Raw genomic sequence first — 20,042 nt, forward strand, 5'->3', positions numbered from 1 at the left:
GAGATTTGGAATTAATAAGGATTTAGCATCAGTAAGGACCAAAATAAGAAGAATTTTCCCATGGAAAATCCATAATCATATCTCACGTTTCCTCTGCTTTAAAAGCAACCGCTGAAGTGTGGGGATAAATGTGGGTAAAGGTTGCAGTGCTGGGAAACACTTTATGTTTTCTTCCACCCACCCCACATCAGTTTTCCTTATCTAATTAGCAGCTCTTGGAGCTACTGTTTGACCCACTGCAGAAGACATATATGGCTTCCATATCATGTCACTGCCTTCTTCCTGCCTCAGCAGATTAGAGGTGAAACCACACCAACCAATTTGAGAGAAGGATTTGATTGCTTGAATGCATACTGTATTCATGCCCTTGGTTGGTGCACTTGACTTGTTGAACACATTTCAAAAGGGTTGGCTACCATTGTAGGAAGACCTGCAAAGGAATAGGTACATCTTCGATTTATTTGAAAAGCTGCAGTTATGATTGAAAGTCAGAAGCCAACCCATGCGCAGGTCAGTATGCATTATGTCTGCACGCCATAATGTGACTGGCTCAGCACATAGCAGCATGACTGAAAGTCAGCAATGGCTGACGAAAATCCATAGGTGCCACAGAATCAAACAAGTTGTAAGAAAAACAAGACTATGAAGAAATTATTCCCACAATCCTGCATTAAGACACAGCCAAAACTATGGATTAAAAAAATCTCTGGCTTCCAGAGGCTTCAAATACTTTCCATGGCAATGGTCAGCAACAGGCACCCAGTTGTCAGTCATGTGGGCCACTTCTTATATTAATTTTTGCTATGTGGTTAAGGAAAGCAAAAGGCCTTATTTTACTTATAAGGCAGCCTCATGTTGTGATAAATACTATTATAATAGCATTGCTTCATATGCTGCTTTTCTGAACAAACCATGTTGGACTATACTGTTTCGTTAATAATGCTTGAGAACTTCACAACTATGCTGAGCGTCTACAGTTTCTTAAAAGTATAAAATATATATTCTCTGTTACAGCTCTAACCACATAATATATTATAGGGACTCACAAACTGGCGTTACAGCTTTTTTTGGGGGGGGGGTTGGCCATATTGTTGACTTGATAGCAGTTAATGTACATAGCTGCTATATAGCATCACAGCATCCAGCTGTCTTAACAATGCTTTTATCAATAAGGATATTTAAAGAAAATGCTCGTTTATGCTTACTTGGTGTCCTTTTCTCATTTATGCACTACAGGGGCTGGAATTGGGGTTTATAGTACTGCTGCTGTCTCTGGCTGCAGACCCTGCCTCTTGGCACACTGAGGGGGAAAAAGGTCAGGGTAAACTGTGCAGTCCAGTATTGAACTCAGCAGCACCTGACACAGAGCTGAATTAATCATATTCATACTGAAAAATTGGAACAGTTTTATTGTGTTCCCTTGCATGGCTGCTGTTTCATTTCCCCCAAAATGTCATTTCATCCAAAGCCCAAACCTAGGGTATTCAAACAGCTGTCATCTCAAATGTGCAATAGTGATCTGCTGTCTGGTCTACATCACAGTGTTCCAATGGTGCCCTGCTGATTTCATCTTCTATATTCTCTCAGATTCTGTTATCTTTGCTCTTCGTATACCTGGCAGATGTTCTGGGGCTAGCCATGTAATTAAGTACCCAAAAGTTCCCTTATTCCAGATGCCTTATTTTCCTCAGTAGTCATTCCTTAGAAATGCAAAAGCAACCTTCAGCCTTGTCAATGCCTAATACTTGGACTTACTACTTTTTGTTTTTTCCTGAAACTTCTAGTGCTAATGGTTCCCTTTTTCAGAATGCCTCAGAAGGAAACGTTTTCTGTTGCTAATTTACGTCTTGGCAATGGGAAGTTTTCAAAAAAATCGGCAAGATTGTCAGTTTCACTGAAGACTTGCTTCTTAGCTCAGTTCATTAGAGTTTGGTGCTGATAACACCAAGGTTACAGGTTTGATCCCTGTTTGGGACAGCTGCATATTCCTTCATTTTGCAGGGGCTCCTTTCCAACTCTTATGATTCTATGATTCTGTTAGGCAGTTTGTGGGAAGGATCTGTCAGGCCTACCAAGGCTTTTTAGATCCATCAGCTGAGGGTGAAGACTCAGAGTTGGATCTCTTCTGGACATAGCTGTCAACCTTCCCTTTTTTTGTGGGAAATTCCCTTATTCCAGCGCCATTTCCCGCTGTTTACTGCTGCTATCCCGGATTGTTAGATATCCCATAGACTGTGCCCGGGACAGGTGAGGCTGCTGATCCCTTATTTTCGAGGCTGCTCATCCCTTATTTTCGAGGCTGCTGATTCCTTATTTTCAAATCTGAAGGTTGAAAGTTGACAGCTATGCTTCTGGATGTACATCAATCAACACATGACATGTCAAGATTGCCCACCTTGCTTGCTTTTCAGTCTCCTTACCTGCATTTTCTTTACTGGTGCTACTGCTATCTCCTCATTTGGTATGAGAAAAATCCAGGACGAGGGAGTGCTTCCTCCTGAAGCAGGAAGAGTGCATTTCTCTGAGTGAGTAGATTGTCATGAGACAAAGGTTCTTGAGAGCAGAAACAGTAAGGCCTACAAGGTCTACACAATCACTCAAGCCTGCTAACTGTTAACAGCAAACTGCTAAGTCACTATGACTCATTCTCCCTATAAAAGTAGCCAGCCTCTCTGTGGGCCTCAGTCTGTGTGTCTCAGCCAGTGTGTGTGTGTGTGTGTGTTGTGTTGTTGCAGACAGAGTGGCTCCAGGACTAGTAAATCTGTAACTAAGACTGTGCCTCTGTGAGGCCTCTCAGATAGCCGCAATGAGACTCTGTGTATGCTCTTTAACTATGCTGTTTATGAACAACTTTGTTTCCTCAAGTAAAAGTTTTATTTTGTTTATGAAGAAAACTCTGTGTTGATTACAGTATTTTTTGCCCTATAAGACGCACCGGCCCATAGGACGCACACTAGATTTTTTTTGGGGGGGGAATAAAGGGGGGGGGAATTATCCCCCCCCAGCACGGGGCTGGGGCGGGGGAAGCCCGAGCTTCCCCCTCCCCCCTCCCCCCTCCCCCAGCCCCCAGAACGGGACCCAGAGCGATGCAGAAGCTGCGCGCAGCTTCGGCATCGCTCTGGGAGCTTGCGGGGCTGGGGGAGGGGGAAGCCCTCCGCCAGCCTCCAAACCAGGTCAGGAGTTTGTCAGGTCAGGTCCCCCAAGTTTGTGGGGCTGGCAACAGGGAGGAGCAGGCTTCTCCCCCCCGCCAGCCTTCCAACCAAGTCGGGGGACAGCGGGAAAGGCGCGCTTCACCTCTCCCGCTGTCCCCCGAGTTTGCGGGGCTGGTGACAGGGAGGAGCAAGCTTCCCCCCCCGCCAGCCTTCTAACAAAGTCGGGGGACAGCGGGATGGCGGCATTCCGCCTCCCCGCTGTCCCCCGAGCTTGCGGGGCTGGCGGTGGGGCTCTCCTGAAGCCTGGAGAGCGAGAGGGGTTGGTGCGCACCGACCCCTCTCGCTCTCCAGGCTTCAGCGAAAGCCTGCATTCGCCCCATAGGACGCACACACATTTCCCCTTCATTTTTGGAGGGAGAAAATGCGTCCTATAGGGCGAAAAATACGGTAATTTACTGCTGTGCGACACAGATTGCCTGCTCTATCCAAGCACAAAATGGAGCAGAGGGGTGGAAACCCATCCCATCTTACTTTGAAAGGTGGGGTGCCACATTTGGTGGTGGGGTGCTTTGTTAACTTTTGTTAGTTGGAGAGGGAGAAGAAAGTGGCTGTGGAAGGAAACAGGCAGGAAAGGCATTTGAATTGCTGGTAGGTCCATTTCTCTTTTCAGCCGAGAAGTCAAAACCACAAAGTGGCTACATAGCACACTAAGCCTTTTGTCTTCCACGTGCTGTTAGCAATGCCTATAGGTGTGCTACTGCTTTTGTTTAAATGGTGCAATTTACGTTTAGGCACCATAGGCAAGACACCACTGTTGGTGGATATCAGGCTTACTTTAGAGAAGTAACCAGGACCACAGACTCAGCAGATGTGAATGGCCTGTTTGATTGTTGAGTAACAATATAATAATTACCTCAAATAACAAACAACTGTTATGATGATCACGACAATAATGATTATGCATTCTCAGAACCAAATCATGTTTCTAAAGGCAAACATAATAGTTGCAGGACATAAATCTTGCTAAAGATCATGAATGTCACTAAAACCAACAAATTTTTACCTCAGAATTCAAGCATTGGCTCCCTTCTGGCTTATAACTTCAGTCTAATAAGTATACAGTATTGACATTTAGGTCGGCCAGTATGTTTTCTGGTCCTATGTATGGTTTTCAAGGAAATACACACTTAAGGGTAGCTTGACTGGTGGCAAATGGGAGAGATAAAAAATAACCATAAATTTGCTCTTGACTATCAGCAATTCCCAAAGTGCTGTAGCATTTTCTCAACACAGCTATTTGAGTGACTACAGACTTTTTTTCTCTTTTTTTAAAAAGCATTGCTTCACAGTTGAAGGTTACAGCAGGCCTACTTTTAAATTACATCAAGGCTGTGATGCAGAGGAAACAAAGTTGAAGCGTGTGTCATTAGTGTTATAGTATTACAGCTAATCTTATACCCCATATGACCTTTTGGGTCTTGCCCTGTGTGAAGAAATGCATATTCTACCTACCCCACATTGACAGAATATGTACCTCCCACAGTGTGCATGTACATCTCTTTCCTTGCATGAGACCTAGAAATGGAAGAAGAAAGTACAGATGTCTTGTGTTTTCCTTCTTGCTGCTTCCTTTGAATATCTGAAGCAGAAGAAACCGTACAAAGTTTTTCATTTCTACCTCTCACACTCTTGCCCTTTTGCTGTGTATTCTGTTTGCTTTTTCTGGGCCAAGAGAGGCATGAAATAGGTCAGCTTCAGCACTGGATAATAATTGAATATTATAAAAATGGCAGAATGGCACAAAGACTGTTGGACCACATGGCATTTAATTCTTTCAGGGTTTTCCATTTCTGGCCTATATACTTAAGCAAAGGATGTTTTAACAGCCAGAGGCAAAAGCTGCCAAGCTAGAGTTTATTGACACTGCCTTTCTTGGTTTAGCAACACTGTCTCTCTTGGTTTGATCAAAAATGGAGCAATCAATTCACAGTTCAAATTGGGCACCAGCCCCGAAAAGGGGTGTGCGTACCTGTGCTTATTCACAGGTTTATAAGCCATGTTTATTAGTTCCTTGGTAGATTCAGCTAATTTATCTGTGTATGTTATCTCTGCTGTCAGAGTATTTTCTATTACCTTTTAATCTCACCTTATGAAATAGATTTCTCCTCCCCACTGGACATTTGTGAATTTGTACTGTTTGTTAAAGAGAAGCATATCTGTGTGGATAAGCAAAATAGGTGCTTACTTAACAGAGAGAATTCACCAAACTCTTGAGAGGGAGCAACCTGCAAGCTTGCCCTAGGATAATCAGATTTTTTAAAATCACCCAAAATTTAAGAGCCTAAGGCTACCCATCTTTAAATGTGCCTGTCAGAGGTATCTTTGTTAACGCCTTCTTTCAATAAAGTTGTGTCATGTATGATGACATGCAGAGAGGTGGGAACTGAGAGAGATGAGATTTTGAAGATGGAAGGAGAACCAGTGTTGGGTAAGTTCCCATTTGTGTCAGTCTGAATTAGTTCCACAATAAGGAGCTTTTTCATTCAGGGGGAAAACAAAAACCCTCATTTGTTTTCTAAGAATTCTTTTCTGGCTAATAATGTTATGTGAACTGATGGTGCTGCATGAATCTTCCTGACTGAGGATGTAGAAATGGTAGGTCCTAATACAAGCCATGGTGGACACTGCTTGGAAATTGATATTCACCACTACCCAGACTAACCCACCTGGGAGCAAGAAACGTGTGTGTGTGTGTGTGTGTGTGTGTGTGTATGTATCTGGGAAACAATAACCACTGAAAAGCTGTATTGGCAATTAAGCAACATATAAATAACTAATAAATCATTGGAAAGTATAATTATCAAGAGAGCTGACCTAAGATGCAAAATGACTTGCTAGCTAGCTAGCTAGCTGGGGGATAACAAAGAAAGGATAGAGATCCCTGCCCCTTCTCCAGCAAACTAGCATTTCTGTACTGCATAATAGCTCCACCAACCTGCTTGCTTGTATACACTTCTCTGTTCCCTCTACCTATCATGCAAGTAGGAAAATATGAAGAGCCTTCCCTGCTGGATCAGGGCAAAGACCTATCTAGTTCAGAAGACCCGAGATCAACACTGCGATTCCCAGCAACTGGTATTCAGAGGCATACCTCTTGCAACAGTGAACACAGCCATCATGACAGCCTTGCGTTTCAGTAAAGCACTGCATTAAAACCATTTGCACATATGCATACAAAGCACCTGCTGTTCATGCCTGGACTGTTGAGCGCCGGCTGCACATGGACAGAATTTCACAGCATCTCATTTTACATTCTGAGCCTGGGAAGAACTTTTGGAGAAAGCGCCTGTCAGGGAACTGCCAGCGGCTCAAAGGGGAGAGATAGAAGGGCAGTTCTGTTACAGGGAGCCTCCGAAAATCTTGTGAAGCAGTTCCTCTTCCGGCAAGGAGGAAAGCCCCACCTCCAGTGGAGAAGAGGTGCAAGGACCAGAGGATGCTAGGAAGAGCCTTAACACTGAGCCTAAGCAAGCCGGAGAGGAGGGAAGCACGCCCCTGCCAGCGCCCATCCTGCGCAGTAGTCTGAGGCGCAGAGAGGGGCGGAGATGGTTGGGGGTAACGAAACTTTTATGTTGGGGGAGGTACAAAATAAGACCACTCCCGGATTCTGCTAGCGATTGAGCTAGACATGAACTTATGACACTCTTCACTGTAAATAGTTTGCACCAAAATAAAGACAGGTGGGAGTCTTTCCTGGTTACTCTCGAGCAACCGCAACAGCACCTGACAGCGCCATTCATAATATATCAGAGCATTTACAAGCTGGGCAAGTTTGTTATCCAGAGCAGCTAATTTCAAACTTTGGGGACAAGCTAAAGAGGACAAGTCTATATCCCGTGTTGTATGGAAGATCTAAGTGCTTTAAGGAACACAGCTTCCATCATAGTAAGAGGCTCTAGTTTTGTCGCAGTGTGGCAAATTGTTACACATCAGGATATAACTGTATTTCATGTTAGAAAGAAGTTCCATGTTTTCAGTAGAGTTTTGGGAACCTTTTAAAACAGAGCACTTGGAGTTAGGATAAAACCTATCCACAAACAAAACCCATGATAGCAGGAGGTTGTTCTCTCTCTCTCTCTCTCTCTCTCTCTCTCTCTCTCTCCCTCCCTCCCTCCCTCCCCCCCCGTGTGTGTGTGTGTGTGTGTGTGTGTGTGTGTGTATTCAACAATTACCTGTCTCCCTGCTCAGGCTACTTTAGTTCTTTGACTTTATTTAGTTATGCTATTGATTCATCAGGTCTATGACTTAGAGACTCCGTATTTATATGGGATCGATAATACGGAGGGAAGGTGATACCAAGGGAGATCGCTTTAAAAGAGAGGATTTCACAAGATTAGCGGTGTGTCTTGTTAGCCCCCTTCCTCCCCCTGAAGGTCTGAGTAGAGCTATTCCCCTGACTATGCTCATCAAACAGCTTTGCCCAAGGCCTGCTGAATGAAGTTGAACTTTAAAAATTAAGACTTTTCCCCCCAGTGAGCAAGCTGAGGTGTAGGATAGCCTACGAAGCTTTTTCAAAACTCCGTTGAGTTAGGCAAGTCTTCTTAAATTATGCAGAAACAGCTGAAAAGTAAAATATTAAAAATGAGCACAGTATTTTTAAAGGGGGTTGTTTATATGTTGTGGGAGGTGTATTTAAATATGGAGAGGGAGGATTATTCTAGTTTAATTAAGGGCTTATAAACACTTCTATTTTTTCTGTGCTTTCCAACCACAGGTCTGAGAGGTCTTTTGTCTCACTGTTTCCCCCAGGAAAACCTGCTGTTTACCACTGAATCAGAACAAATGTCAATTGGATTTTCTGCAGATTGACTTGTGTTCCAGTTCAGCGGTAAAGAATGGATGAGCCCTGACCACACTTGCTTTACACCATTTCTAAAAATGCAGTTGCAGCTACTTTAAGTGAAATGATATGGGCCAGAAGAGGGCATCCATACTTTTAAAGATTACAGGAGTGAAAGAGATGACCAGACCAGTTGTACACATGTAACAGATCAACTTAAACTTGACCTGAAACCCCAAGTAAGAGGCAAATGGAGTTTATTTACTAATAATTAAATTTCTTGGATCCCAGTAGCTATTACTCGGTGTGCATCCTGCAAAAAATATTTAAACAAAGCAAAAACGAAAAGAACAATAAGGAACATGGAAATGTTACATTTCATCTCAGTCATTTGAAATGTTACATTTCATCTCAATCAAGTGTGTCTGCAAGTATTGGATCAGTGCCTGGAGGCAGCAAAGGGCCAATAAACAAAATGGAGGCACTGTTGATAGATGTTTTCTGTGGCAACCTGTTCTGGATCAGATTGCACTCCTTTAGAAGGAGCAGCTAACGGAGGGAAAGAATATTTCTTTCCAATTAAGTCTAATGGCTCATGCTTCCTTTCACTACTTTTGTTTTGTTTGTTTTTTTGAAGAGGGTGCAGATATGCAGACGTGCAGGAAGTGGGCTTCATGCTCACATGTCTCTAGAACTTGGAGGAAGTCTTCGTCCAGATTAAATTCAGCTTGTCTGCACTATCATTTGCTACTGAGCTGTTTCCATTATGTTCCTACGACACGGAGCCCATCGAAGCCTAGTTCGCTCTAATAGCCTCTGGACAGGAGTAGGTTGTAAACATGGAAGAGAAGTGTTATATTTCACTTTAAATTTAATTTTCTGATCAATATTGAAAGGGTGATTAGTATGAGCACATGCAACATGTTCATGATGGTTTAGTGCCTGATGTTAATCTGATGTGATTCTCTGTTTGGCCTATACACTCCCGTGGATGATTCCAACAAATTTAATTGTGGTGTTATATTTTTCATGCAAGGACTGTGTTAACTGAATTTTGACACAGGCTGATGTTAGAAAGTGTTCCTGCTTAATGCTTAAAAATTACCATGTAAACTGAAGTGGTACAGTCCTCCATATGAGGACTGCATCAAGTATTTCTATTTTTCAATAGGCTTGTCTCTCATGTTTTTACTTGAAATGTGCCTCAGTTCAGTGTACATATTAGTTTTTTGTAATACAAAGCTGAGCGATGACCCAGAATGATACACTTCCGTTGTATTTGTATTCGATGATATTTGCTGTTTACATTTAGGTGATTGAAAACAACAACACATAAAACATTTGATCCATACTGCCAATAAAATAATGTGGCTTATCCCATAAAGCCACAGCCTGTCTGCTGGAGTACTAAAGAAAATACAAACTATTTCTGCCAGTTTATTTTCAACACTCCTTCAAACCTGAAGGTGGCTTCTTCTTGCTGAGCTCAGACTTTGATGGGTACGTGGCCCATCAAAAGAGAGAGAAAACAATGAACATTGTATGTGGTAAGCATTACATTTATGTCTCAGGGTGAGATTTGCAACTTTCACCATTTGCATTTCATTTGAAACGGAATCAGACTATTGGTCCACCTAACTCACAAATGTCACACTGACTGGCTGTAGCTCTGCACAGTTTCTGCCAACCCTACCTGGAGATGTCTGGGATTAAACTTGGGACCTTTTCATGGAAGGGAGAGATGTTCTACCACTGAATTATGAGCTCCAACCCCACACCCTGTACCAGCCTCCCCCAACCTACTGCCTATTAGGCATCAGGGAATCCAATCTCCCCCCATGGTAGGTTGCCAGGAAAGCTGGCAAGGAAAGCTCTTAACGTCGTCTTTTATTCAATATTCACAGAGAGGGGCTTAGAAATGCAGCCTCTTGGAGCATTGGCGTTGCTCCAAGTAATCTACAGCCCTTCTCTCCTCAATCATCATCATCAGCACACACCTTACGGTGGCTGCTTAGGGCCACTTGCCTCTGAGCCCTCTGCTCTCCTACTTTCAATGCTTGCCGGGTTCTGGGAGAAGGGGGGTCTGGAATGCTTTCTAGTGATGATGTGTCAGCCAGCTGCTCTGGCTCTGCTTCCCCCTCCTACTTTCCCATCATTTCCCAACTTTGCCCCCTATCTACCTCTGAGCCATGACCTTCCGCAAACCACTGCTTATAAACCTATATTGTCTTCCTCTTCTCTGGAAGATTCAGGAGAGGGAGGCAGTCTCCATCCTTCCTCCTTTGTCCAGTCCCTGACACTGCCCTTCCTATGTTTTGGCCTACAATTCACTAGGTTTGGGAAGTCAGCGCCACATGAATTCTGTTGATTTTAAATGTGTGAGTGTATGTTTCTTCTCGCAGAATGATGCCCCATCTTTGGAGCCCCTTTCTTTGGCAGATTTGTGAGGTACCTGTATTATTTTCATTGCAGTGATACCTTTATTACTCACCAAAGCTGTCAAATTATTCTCTTCTAATACAGTACCTTTTTGTTTGTTTGTTTTAGTATTTATGGACTACTGATTATTGCTGCTGCTTGACCTTGTTTTAGTTGTGATTTTTTTTTAATGTAATGTTCTGATTTTCTCAGTTATGTTGGTTGGTTGTTTTATAATTATATGTTGCTTTTGAGACTATTAGTCGAAATTCATAAGTGAAACAAATTCATTTTAAGGTTTCTAGGTGAGGCAAAAAATTAAGATATTCATACTAAAGGAGATTTGAAAATTAAGTATTTTGACAAATGTGTTTTGGAAGAGACATCCACATTTGCTATAAACGTTTTTGGATCCCCAGAGCTCACATTATTTATACTGCCCAGCAAATTATGATTTGTAACCTCCACCATGAAAGGTAGCCATAACCCTTAAAAGGAGAAGTGACAGGATTCTGCCGGCAACATTTACTGACCAATACTGAAAGAGTGCGTGAATGAAATTATCTTTGCTAAGCCAAAATGGATAAAGTCAGATGGCTGAAAATGCTGCTGGTCCAAAAATTCTACATGAAGTGCTCCGTCTGGTTGATTGATTTTTTTTCTAAAGTTTGGGTGCCCAGATGAATCTGAGCCAGCTATTTCTATTAATCCAGCACATTTCCCTCCTTACCACTTAACTGAGATAACCGACCACAAAGTCAAGTTCTGCATATCTTTGGTGCATGTTGGATATCTCAATCTTTTCTGTTGACCGTTAGGGAGCTTTCTTCCTGAGAATGCAATTACAATACAGTTATCCTTGATTTTTTGCCAAGGGGGCAAAAGTCTTTGTGTGCAGATGGCACAGTAACTGGTGGTTGGCAGCGAAGATGATGAATGAGATTTATTCCTGGCACAGTGTGCAGCAGGTTTGGCAACATCACCATGGCAAACTATTCATTAGCTGGTTGTTTTTCTTCTTCTAAAGGTTGAAAAGGCACTTTTTTCTGCAGTGTGTTGTCATAAGAACTCTCTTTGCCATCCTCCAGCCACCTGGACTAAGTAGGCTAATTGTGTTGCAGAGGCAGCTCTTCCAGCCTCAACATCTTCGAGTTTAACACATATCAAGACCCATTTTGGGGCTTCTAGAACTGCTTTCCATGAATATACCAGGCGGTATTTGTAGAGGCGTTGGGTGCCTGCAGTTAGAAATATGCATATTTGCTAAATCTTCCCATGGCCACACTTCTAACCCTGTTGGAGCAAAGCAGAGACATCACCTTGCCAACAAAGGTCAATATAGTTAAAGCTATGGTTTTCCCAGTAGTGATGTACGGAAGTGAGAGCTGGACCATAAAGAAGGCTGATTGCCGAAGAATTGATGCTTTTGAATTATGGTGCTGGAGGAGACTCTTGAGAGTCCCATAGACTGCAAGAAGATCAAACCGATGCATTCTTAAGGAAATCAGCCCTGAGTACTCACTGGAAGGACAGATCGTGAAGCTGAGACTCCAATACTTTGGCCACCTCATGAGAAGAGAAGACTCCCTGGAAAAGACCCTGATGTTGGGAAAGATGGAGGGCACAGGGAGAAGGGGACGACAGAGGATGAGATGGTTGGACAGTGTTCTTGAAGCTACCAGCATGAGTTTGACTAAAATATGGGAGGCAGTGGAAGATAGATAGAAGTGCCTGGCGTGCTCTGGTCCATGGGGTCACGAAGAATCGGACACGACTAAACAACAGCAACGTGATAGCACAAAAGCAATTCCCCATGTTCTCCCATTATGTGGTATTGTTGCCTATTTATTGTTGCAGCACTTAGCCAAAAATGCCTTCCTACTTATGCAGCCCTGTTTGCAAGCTGCAAAAGTGGGGTGGCATTTTCAGGCTTTTGAGGTGAGGGTGGAGGAAGGTAAATGCTTAAAATAGTTATAGTTGGGAGAATGGAGTTTTTGTGGTGGCTGTGGCTTTCCCCTCTTCACTTTTTAAAGTTAGTTGCTCTAGTATCAGAAGCAGTGATGGAGCTATAATCAGCAGCCTTGCGGACTGCCATATCCCTGCATGATGCCTCTGATCATAATGTAGCATTATTTTAGTGATATTGGGATGAAGAGAAGATGGTGACCACTGTCTTTTCTTCCCTCAATGCTACTAGAATGACAAAAAAGGTTGGTGAAGCTTTAAAAAGCATCTATGTAAAACAATTTATGATAATAGTTTTTCTTTTAATCTGTAAGTTGCCTTTCCTGCCATGCAATTAACAAAATGAAAGTAATTTCCCACAGTTAATAAATTTCTTTTAAAATGTGCTGAATCTTGTATATCTATATCTATATCTATCTATCTATCTATCTATCTATCTATCATCTATCATCTATCTATCTCTATCTATCATCTATCATCTATCTATCTATCTATCTATCTATCTATCTATCTATCATCTATCTATCTATCTATCATCTATCTATATCTATCTATCTATCTATCTATCTATCTATCTATCTATCTATCTAATCTATCTATCATCTATCTATCTATCTATCATCTATCTATCTATCTATCTATATCTATCTATATCTATCTATCATCTATCATCTATCTATCTCTATCTATCATCTATCATCTATCTATCTATCTATCATCTATCCATCTATCTATCTATCTATCTATCTATCTATCTATCTATCTATCTATCTATCATCTATCTCTATCTATCTATCTATCTATCTATCTATCTATCTATCTATCTATCTATCATCTATCTATCTATCTATCTATCTATCTATCTATCTATCATCTATCTATCATCTATCTATCTATCATCTATCTGTCTATCTATCTATCATCTATCTATCTATCTATCATCTATCTATCTATCTATCTATCTATCATCTATATCTATCTATCTATCTACAGTGGTACCTCAGGTTACATACGCTTCGGGCTACACACTCCGCTAACCCAGAAATATTACCTCTGGTTAAGAACTTTGCTTCAGGATGAGAACAGAAATCGTGCTCTGGCGGCACGGCAGCAACAGAAGGCCCCATTAGCTAAAGTGGTGCTTCAGGGTAAGAACAGTTTCAGGTTAAGAACTGACCTCCGGAACAAATTAAGTACTTAACCCGAGGTACCACTGTATCTATCTATCTATCTATCTATCTATCTATCTATCTATCTATCTATCATCTATCTATCTATCTATCTATCTATCTATCTATCTATCTATATCTATCATCTATATATCTATCTATCATCTATCTATATCATCATCTATCTATCATCTCATCTATGAGAAATGGAAGCTGTCTTTATATGTGAAATATACTTATGGAGGTGGCTGTTCCATGGAAGCATTGTACAACATCTTGCTGCATGAATCAGAGTTATCACATGAAGATTTACTGTACCATTTGAAGTGACCCCTAGAAGCTGCTTGCTGTGTTGTTGGATTTTCTCCACTCAGTCGTAGAAATCCATATGGTAGACTGCTCACATTTTACATCTATTTTTCATGCATAATGGGGTAGGCACAAAAGCCTGGAATGCTAGAGACTATTTGAAGTGGCTTCTGTACAAGATCCATCAGCTCTAAGGCCTCGTTCCCATTCCTCAACCATCATTGATTGCTCCCCCTGCCCAAAATATATTCCAAACCCACTTTTTAAATGTTCAGTTTTGTTCTTAGATGGGGGCACAGCTCTGCACACATTAACTGCAGTTTTGCCAGTACAACCAAGCCTTGAAGCTGGCAAGGCAACAATAGCCACAATCACACCAGAAATGGTAAGAAAGCTTCAAAAGAAGGAGCACAACAAACCACATTTTAAGGTGAGCTTTCAAGGACAAAATGATGAAGTGCACCCAGTCACTTTGACATAACTTCAGAATTTGCTCATGGATGATCCCATTACCCCACATTTTTTGGGGTGGGGATCAGGATGCCAAAAATTAACTCATTACAGTTGCCACGGTGAGTGTCCCTTCAATCTATAGCTTAAATCTGGATGTGAGAGGGTTGAAAGGGTGAGAATGGCATCTTGTCCCTGCAATTGCCTCCAAAGCTGAGCAGGACCCTGCTCCTTCCCAGGTGCAAAGTCAAGGGCAAGCACAAATTTTGGCTGACCCCCCTGCTTGTAACATGCCTATAACACGTAGAAGCCAATGCACTAGTTCTAGAATCCAGGCTAATTGGTTGGTACATTGCTTTGAAGAGAATGGGTTGTAGCCCATTCCCAGGGAAAGTGGCAAGATGAAAGAAAAACCTTGGACCCATGCTTAGATGAAGTGTGGATAAGCCCAGAATATATTTGTTCCTAAAATGTAAGCCTCAATCTTCAATGATCAATGAAATTCCCAGAGTGGCTTATGAGAGAGAGAGAGAGAGAGAGAGAGAGAGAGAGAGAGAGAGAGAGAGAAGCATCAGCAGCATATATTGTAAAAGAAATACATGTATTTGACTTTTTTTTTACATTTACCAAAGAAAACTTATTTTAATTTTTTATCTGGAGTATCTATGTCCACTGGATTTTGTAGTCCACCAGACCTATGATGAGTGACTAGAACAACCGCAAACATTTAAAGATTATGCAGCAAGACTATAAAAAACTGCATGGTCTTGCTTTTTGGAGTGACACATTGAGACAGAAGTGACACATCGAGATTGCTGAAGTGTAGAGGAAAGATAGCCTACATTTGCTTTCCATGTCAATCAGTATGAACTAAGCAAACATGCATTGTGTTTTGGGGAAAAACCAACCTGTCACAATCTGGTTACGAAATAATAACATGCTGATTCGGGCTGTGAGTTGAAAAAACATTTTAGTCACACTAGTTTTTTTATTATTATTGTGCAGTCCATAAAATGTCGGCATTTTTATTTTAAATTGTGTGTAATAGTGAACTTACGGGAAGCCATATTAAGGCAGATAGAGACAGACACCTGCCTTATCATTAATCGATGTGGAAATTCCTGTCATCATAGTGTAACCTTAAGATTGTGTGGATATCATTGTTAAACAATTGCGTATGGGTTCTCCAAAATCCATAGAACTCATTATTATTATTATTATTATTATTATTATTATTATTATTATTATTATTATCATCATCATCATCATCATCATCATTTTATTTTATATACCCCTTCCATGCCAAAATGGCATCTAAGTGGTTTCATTACTTCTCTGTGTGGGATTTTAGATACTTTGGATGACTAATACAAATCATTATTTAATTATTATTGTCAGCTAATGTTTGTTAAAACAGTGAGAAGAGTTGCAGGACTTGGGTTGTGGTTTGAGCTAAATTAATAATAGGGAATTATCTGGAGTGCAGGGTGGAGAGAAATATATCTAATGGGCCCATATTTTCCACGAAGGCATGGTTCCTAACTTCCATGAGAAGAGATGGATTCCTGGAACGGGGCTTTCTTAGCTTCCCGCTTAACCTGATGTGCCTCCCCCAGTTCTGTTTGTGAACTTCCCAGAACAGCAAAGGATATGACAAGGAGTTTGAAGCAGGAAGGTGAAATAGGCATAGTCACAGAACCCCTTCACTTTCTTGAGCGAGTTGAAATGCTTTCTGGTTTGTGCAAGATGCTGTTGGGTCCACACATAAGACAGTGGCCTGTGCATTAGTGACTTAATAGGTTTCTTTTCATCCTATCAGTTTATCTTTCGAAGTCCAGGACATTTAGAGTATCCAATATTTTTTTGTTTGTGAGTTGTATTTCCCCTCTTCCCTAATTTCTCCTTGGATACTACTTAATGTAGTATCAAATTAAGCAAACTTTTGAACTTCTATGAATTATATTGCATTGAAATGTAGGCATTTCTTATATGGAAAGTTGTTGTTTTCTTCATTAAAAATTGAATGAAAGTTACATTTCTATTTTGCACTTTATTGGACTAGGCTGCCAAGATGGCGGCGCGCAGAGACGCTGCGGCTCAGTGCTCTCCTTTTGTTTTTTATTTTTACTTGTTCTTTGTTTTTTATTTTTACTTGTTCTGAGTATGTTTGGCCGGGCAAGAAAGATTTATAGCAGGCAGGAACTCCTGAAGGTCGGGTTACAGTGTGAACAAGCTGTGAGAGCTGATTATTTTCGCCCAGATAACGCTCCTGTGGGAGTAGCCAGGCCACCGGGTTCTCCATGGATTACTATGCCGCCAGGGAGGAGGCGAAGGCGGCGTAGAGACAGGAGGCAAAGGCGGGGTTGTCGGGCCGGCGTCCTGGTAAGATTGCAGAGGAGTCCATCTAAACCACCACTCCCTAGCATATTTCTTGCTAATGTGAGATCTCTTGCCAACAAGATGGATGAATTGAGGCTGCTGGCGGCAAAGAACAGTCTTGTAAAAGATTGCTGCGTTTTATTTGTCATTGAGACATGGCTTCAACCGTCCATACCAGACACGGCTATTCAGTTGGAAGGCTGTGTGGTACATCGTCATGACCGAGGCATGGACTTCGGAAAAACCAGAGGAGGGGGGCTGTGTGTATATGTGAACAAATGCTGGTCCAATAATTCTAAGACCGTTGGCAGTTACTGTTCACCGGATTTGGAATATGTGGCTGTTAAATGTAGACCAGCCTATCTCCCTAGGGAGTTTACAGCTGTTATGCTAACTGGTGTGTACGTGCCACCAGATGCCAATGCCAACTTGGCGCTGGGATGCCTGCAGAGCCTTATCAGCAGCCAGCAAGACAAGCATCCTGAAGCTGTGCACATCATTGCGGGAGACTTCAATCATGTTGAACTTAAAACAGTGCTCCCAACGCTCTATCAGCATGTGAAATGTCCCACAAGAGGGGACAAGACACTGGACAAAGTTTATTCGAATGTAAATCACGGCTATAGGGCTTTACAGCTGCCACATTTGGGCCAGTCCGACCATATGTCTCTGTTCCTGGTACCAGCATATATCCCACTCAGGAAACGGGCTCCCACAATATCAAGGACTGTTAAAATCTGGCCTGAAGGTGCTATCCATCAGCTGCAGGACTGTTTTGAGAGAACCAATTGGGACATTTTCGATCGTTCAGACCTGGAGGAGCACACGGCGGCAGTTCTGTGCTATATCAATCACTGCACAGACACTGTCACAGTAAATAAATCCATCCGGTTTTACCCCAATCAGAAACCCTGGATGAACAGAGAGGTCCAGTGCCTGTTGCGGGAAAGGAACAGGGCTTTTAGGTCGGGCGAGGTGCAGCTTTACAGTGTGGCAAGAGCAAACTTGAAGAGGGGTATTCGACGGGCAAAACTGGTCTATAGGCAGAGGATTGAGGATAATTTAAGGAGTAACAACACAAGACAGATGTGGCAGGGGATTCAGCATATTACCAACTACAAACCTAACCTTGGTGCTGTCGACGGTGACCCTTTGCTGGCGGAGGAGCTTAACTTCTTCTTTGCTCGCTTCGAGAAGGAGCCACCTGAGACGCCGGTATTACAGCCACCAGCCCATAGGGGCCCCTCATTCACTGTAGAGGAGCATGAGGTGAGACAGGTATTGAGGATGGTGAATCCGAGGAAGGCTGCTGGACCTGATGGCATCACGGGAAAGGTGTTGAAGGGCTGTGCGGATCAGCTGGCGAGGGTCTTTACTAAGATCTTCAACAAGTCCTTACACCAGTCTATTGTCCCACCCTGCCTGAAGTCGTCAACTATTGTTCCTCTGCCTAAAAAATCCACAATCAGTAGTCTGAACGACTACAGACCAGTTGCACTGACTCCAATCATCATGAAGTGTTTTGAGAAACTGGTGCGCCGTCACATTATTTCCTGTCTTCCATCAACTTTTGACAACTACCAGTTTGCATACAGGGCAAATAGATCCACGGAAGACGCTATCACTACCACTCTCCATGCTGCTCTGTTCCATCTGGAGCAGCCGGGGAGTTATGTGAGGCTGCTGTTTGTGGATTTTAGCTCTGCTTTTAACACTATCCTCCCCCATAGACTGGTGTCCAAGCTAGAGGCGATTGGACTCTCCAACTCCACCTGTCTCTGGGTTTTGGACTTTTTGTCAGAACGTTCTCAGAGGGTTAGAGTAGGGTCACATATGTCCACAGCCCTTAGCCTTAACACCGGCTCACCACAGGGTTGTGTGTTGAGTCCCCTGCTCTATACTCTCTATACGTATGATTGTACAGCCATTTATTCCAGCAACAAAATCATCAAGTTTGCTGATGACACTACGGTGGTGGGGCTCATTTCAGGAGGGGATGAGTCCGCCTATCGGGACGAGGTGGAGCGGCTTTGTGCTTGGTGTGGAGAGAACAATCTGGCTCTTAATACGACTAAGACCAAGGAATTGGTGGTGGATTACAGGAAAAAAAAGGCGGACATTAAGCCCTTGTATATCAACGGGGAACGGGTGGAGAGGGTGGCGGAATTCAGGTTTTTGGGAGTGACTATCGATCAGGGCATGACTTGGAGCGCAAATACCACTGCTCTGGTGAAGAAGGCCCAGCAGAGAATTTATTTCCTCAGACTTTTAAAGAAGAACAATCTGAGTGAGAGACTTCTGGTGTCCTTCTACCGAGGCTCCATAGAGAGCATTCTCACATACTGTATTTGTGCCTGGTTCTCCAGCTGTACAGCTAGGAAGAGGAAGGTGCTCCAGAAGGTCATAACCACAGCCCAAAGGATTATTGGTCATCCCCTCCCATCTTTGGAAGAACTGTACGGTTCCCGTTGTCTTAGGAAAGCAAACAATATCCTGCAGGATGCATCTCACCCGGGACACAGTCTGTTTGTACTACTGCCTTCTGGCAGGAGATACAGAAACATCAAGTCAAGGACAAATAGACTGAAAAATAGTTTCTATCCAAGAGCTGTGGCCTTCTTAAATGCAGTAACTCGATAGTGTGACCTGGGAGTTTGATGGGTGTGGGTGTGGGTGTGGCTGGAATGTGGTTTGTTTGGTTGTTGTTGTTGTTTTGCTTTTGTTGTTTTTAAGGGATGGCATCCAATTTCGTTGCACTTGTGCAATGTTGCACTTGTGTAATGACAATAAAGAATCTATCTATCTATCTATCTTTATTGGGAAACCAGTGGTTATTCACTAGTCTAATCTGTTGTTTAGATTATTCACTGATCTAATCTCATCTATTGAAATGCACTTCCGCACCATCATCCTTTGAAATGCATTCATAAATTTAATTGACCATTCTGTTTAATTTGATTACGTTGGCATGAAAACCTAAAGACGTCCCATTCATTCTCACTAATGGCTAAAGAATGAGAAATCTGCAGCCTTTAAAGTTTTTGTTTCAGCACTAATTTGTTTTCAAAGTGTTTTACAACAAACTAAATATATTAAATAGCTTGCATTTCAGGTGCCCGTTGGTGCATATAGGTGGTGCTTGATTTCTGCTTAGAAGGTGGAATGTGGCATCTCTAGGGAGCCAGTTGTGCTGTGTAAAAACTATTAAGTAGAATTGTGTGGAAGCAAACGAAGTCTTAAGAATCAGTGAGACAACCCAGAATGTAAATAAGAATTTCAGAGAGAAGGGGAAGTAGGGCCAAAGCTCACTAAGGTTTACATACTTACCAGGGAATAAGCGTCTGAATACAGAATTGTACTATA

At 42.4% G+C, this 20,042-nt stretch overlaps 1 protein-coding gene across 4 annotated transcripts in view; it reads left to right on the forward strand.

Annotated features, from left to right (window-relative positions):
• TAFA2 (TAFA chemokine like family member 2) overlaps positions 1-20,042 on the forward strand; it is a 141,508-nt gene that overhangs the window by 90,479 nt on the left and 30,987 nt on the right. The window lies entirely within an intron of this gene.

Source organism: Podarcis gaigeae, assembly GCF_964106915.1.
Source record: "Podarcis gaigeae genome assembly, chromosome: 10".
NCBI classification, from domain to species: domain Eukaryota; kingdom Metazoa; phylum Chordata; class Lepidosauria; order Squamata; family Lacertidae; genus Podarcis; species Podarcis gaigeae.